This window comes from Quercus suber, unplaced genomic scaffold (genome assembly GCF_002906115.3).
Source record: "Quercus suber isolate HL8 unplaced genomic scaffold, Cork oak 2.0 scaffold_138, whole genome shotgun sequence".
Lineage (NCBI taxonomy): Eukaryota > Viridiplantae > Streptophyta > Magnoliopsida > Fagales > Fagaceae > Quercus > Quercus suber.
The window spans coordinates 769,349-773,827 of NW_027069600.1; the positions used below are offsets into that span (position 1 = coordinate 769,349).

The 4,479-nt window shown below is 32.3% G+C and overlaps 1 long non-coding RNA gene across 2 annotated transcripts; it reads left to right on the plus strand.

The window, feature by feature from the left end:
• Positions 1-1,916: 1,916 nt before the first annotated feature.
• LOC112016769 (uncharacterized) lies at positions 1,917-4,169 on the plus strand. Of its 2 annotated transcripts, XR_002883375.2 has the most exons (3): positions 1,917-2,000; positions 2,855-3,019; positions 3,139-4,169. It is a non-coding gene; the product is annotated as an uncharacterized LOC112016769 (long non-coding RNA). The 2 variants fall into 2 exon arrangements; XR_010630178.1 differs by having other exon boundaries at positions 1,917-3,019.
• The last annotated feature ends 310 nt before the right edge of the window (positions 4,170-4,479 follow it).

Consider the following 4,479-nt stretch of genomic DNA (forward strand, 5'->3'; position numbering starts at 1 on the left):
TCTTGGTCTCCTCATTTAAGTGAATCCCTGCTTCATCATTGAAATCGATTTGAAATTCCTTCTATTAGCTTTGATTGTACTTTTGGCTATATCATAAAAGACTATTTTTTTATATAATCTTTTTATGGTAATTATTGTCATTTTTGTTGTAGTTGAATCAAAATAAGATTAAGCTAGATCTGCATAATTAGTAGTTGTTGCATCTTCATCATTATCACAAGTTTAATTCATAATTCATTTATTCTAAGTATGAAGATAATTAGAATTCAATCGTAGAAAAATTTCATAGATAGTTGCGAACCTTACAATGATATAAGTAATAGGTGCATGCTACAATGTTTTGTTAAATGACACTTTGAGTTGTTGTCTAAGTGATGAGAGAGAGAGAGTAATGGTAAAATTGTGGATCTATAATCTATTGTGTATGTTGAATCTTCGTGATTTTTGGTGTGAGCTTCTCCCCATTTTATAACTTAATTTGCTTAGGTAGAGAGTGTGTACCATCTTCAAGGGCTAATGCGTCCTCTTGCACGGTTTTAGGAATAAAGTTTGGCCAAGTGATTTTCATTTTAACCATAGAGGAAAGAGAATTATTCACTCCTTTGAAAAAAGTTCTCTTTCCTATCCCAACAAGTACGGAATCCTATGTGAAACCCATGATGAGGTCCAAACCTTCTGTGAGAAGAGAAATGACTAATAATTTCATGAGAAAAAGATGCGTAGATTTGCCATTAGAATTGGTTTGTCTTTCTTATAGGTTGGTAAATCAAAGCAACTTGTCTAAGGAAGACAAAAGGTGATAGGCATTAATTGCTAATTACTTTGGCTAAAAGAAAGGAGAGTAAATTCAATTGCAAATCATTAAAAAGAGCACACAACGAGGTTGATGCAAGCTGCCTTCCTTAGCTTGGATGGCCTCAAGCTTACCCATGGCTAGAAATGGGATGACATATCAGCAAAAACTCATATTCCTCGTCCATCAAGACTCTTCCTCCTTTCCTTTGGTTTGATTTTGAACTTTTCTTGAGCTTGGGTCAAGTTCAATACAAAAATAGGCTTTATGGGTTCGTTATTCAACAATATGATTGCCCATCTATTGGGCCCATGTCGTCTTGGGCTCCATGGGGTTTGTGTGTATGTCTACTTGCTGGCCCAAGTACTCCTCAGTCACATTCATTTTGGGTCTGGACAAGCCCAATTTTTGCTGAACCTTTTAGAGATCTCAACACTAATATATAAAAAGTAAAGAAAAACCTATTTGTCACTCTATATTTCACAAAATAATAATAATAATTCTCAACAAGAATTGTTAATTCTTGGTGAACTTTACCGATGCACCACTGCTAAGTATTTTTTTTTTTTTTTTTTGGAGCAAATAGTACTGTAGTAGTCGTAATTAAATTAATGAGTAAACAAAATGTTAGTATGAACATTTCAGAAAAAAGAAATGAAATGTTTGCAAGACATATGACCATGGATAAAAGATTATTAAAAAAAAAAAAAGATAAAGAAGAGAGAAAAGGAAGATAAATAAAGAGAAATACTATGTTCATAATATTTTCACAACACTTTAACAACAAATCATAAGTGATAGGTTGTTACGAGTAGGCAACAAACTAATTTAAGTTGTAAATTCAAATTAGAACGAATAACAACTTACCACCTATGATTTGTTGTGAAAATATTGTAAATGTTACATTTCTCATAAATCAAGGTTGACAAGCATAAATGTCTTGTCTACTTGCTTCTCTTTTTTCTTTATCTATTTTGTTTCTTTTGTAACTAGGAAGGTTATTTTTTTGGGCATGATAGCATAATTTGAATTTGATGAAACAGTGAAAAGAACATGATTCCTCCTAAAAAGCAATACTCTTTAGTCCTATATATAGTTGAATTAATAGATGAGCTCCACCACATAAACTTAGCTATGACAAAAATGAAGTTGAGGCTAACTTGAGGTTTCTAAGGGTGTTTTGAAACCAGACTGAATTTCTATTTCTGTAAGTATTGATGCATATTTTTGCTACTTTGTTTACATGTGTTTGGCTTTTCTGTTTATTAAGTATTATTAATCAGTGTTTAACTCTCACTTTTGCACACCAAATCGGCTAACACTTGAGCTGTTATAACTCGTAACAGCTAGATGAAATGATGACTTAGTGCATGTAGTTTGAGTTGTAGCACCATTTTAGATACATTCTAATTTATTAAGGTATTTATTATTCTCCAATGATTTTCTATATCCATAATCAAGATTTGAGACTAGGATATATAACAGCCAGCTTAAACAAATTGGAACACAAATTGTAGATAAACTCTATAATGGAGAACTTTATATGTGTGTATTATTTATCATGAAAAAGTCACTAAAAATGCTAAAAATCCTGTCAATAAATGAAAATGTAAAGCTAATACGAATATCGTATAGGAAAATGTAATTGTAGTAACATTTTAATCAAGGTTTTCAGAAAAAACTCATTTCCCTACAATTTTCAAATACTATTTTTTCCCCCTCTTTTTCTTGTCAGTGAAAGAAAACATATATAGAAAAAGAAAACATAACCTATTAGATAGAGAAGCATATGACTCTAGCTTGCTTGGCAAGCCTTATTTTCTCTCTTATACTTTTTCTCCTTTTTCTAAAATTTCACTTGATGATGTTAACTTAGCATATATTTAAGAAATTGCTGGGAAAAATTATTGGCTATTGAATCCTGATATTTGTCTCTTTCTCCAAATTGGCTAGCACCAAAGATAATAATTGGAGACATTACCATGGTTGGAGGCAAACGATTTCTATTTAGCAAAGTTTAAATTATGACACCATCTTAATTTTTTTTTTTTTTTTTTATAGATTTTCAACTTATGACGTCTTCTTTTGATGATTATGCTCTTTATCATCAAACCGAAACACCAATTAGCTTTTGGTGTAGGCGAAGATTGAACTCTAGATCTCTTATTCAACCATCAGAAACTTTACCAGTTGAGCTAATTAGATACACCTTGATCATCTATAGAGGTATTTGTCAAACTCCATAATTTTTCCTTAATGATCTATATTTGCATCCAAGGTTCCACCTAACTTTTTTTTTTTTTTTTTAAATGTATTGGATATTATATTGTTTGTGCATGGGATAGAGATGGAGCTTCAACATTATAGACATGAGCATCCATTGGATTTCTATAAAGCCAAGGGAATAGGATTGCTTTGTTCGATGGTTGGAGGAGGGGGGATTTGTACCCTGAATGTCTCCATTGGAAACACCAAGAAATGTCTTTGTTATGGGTGCTTAGAACCAATTTTGGGTCCAAGGTCCAGGTGTGTAGAATGCAAAGGATGCTATCATCATAAATCATGTGCGGAACTACCTTCGAATTGCAATATCCCTAGTGCACAAAAACATCCTCTTATTCTCTTTGAAAAATCGCATTTGAAGAGGACAAAGGATATAGCAAATGCAAAATATGGAAAAAAAATTTGTTTTGGATGCACTTATCGTTGTTCTTATTATGACTTTAACCTTCAAAATAAATGTGCTTCTTTATCACTCACCATGGAAGCTGAAATTCACAACCACCCATTGAACGTCCTTTGGAAGTGGATCACGTTCACTTGCAACCTTTGTGGCAAAGAAGGCAGTGGTGTGTAGAATGCAAAGGATGTTATCATCATAAATCATGTGTGGAACTACCTTTAAATCTTGCACACAAAACATCCTCTTATTCTCTTTGAAAAATTGCATTTTACGAGGACAAAGGATATAGCAAATGCAAAATATGCAACAACAAAAAAAAAAATTGTTCCAAATGCACTTATCGTTGTTCTTGTTACGACTTTAACCTTCGAAATAAAGGTGCTGCTTTACCACCCACCATGGAAGCTGAAGTTCACAACCACCCATTGATCATCCTTTGGAAGTGGATCACATTCTCTTGCAACCTTTGTGGCAAAGAAGGCAATGGTGTACCCTAAATATATTCCCTATGTGGTTTCTGTATGCAAAAAAGTTCTGCTTTTTTCTCATGTAGAATCAAAGTTGTACATCACAAGCACCCCCTCAATCTTACCCATTCTCTTAATAGTGATGCTAGATAGGGATTCTACAAATTTTATTACATAAAATTGATGCGTCATCAATTATTGAAAAGTAATTCAAACATACATTTATTAGATTGCTGATGTCCACCAATTACATTCATTATCACAATATTTTATAAACATTTTGTATTATTTGTATAATTTTTCTTCCCTTAGAAAGTTAACATAGACTCCCGGTGGGAAAAAAAAAATTGACATAGACTATGGCCTTTGTCAACTTTTTTTATAAAATGGATATAGACTAGGATTTACTATTGCTTGAGTTGCAATTTTGTTATCCACCTCAATTTTACTATGAATAATGTAAAGAAGAAGTACATAAATTTGTTGGAACTTAATGATGAGAAGTTCACTCAATCAAAAAATATGTTAGAAAATGA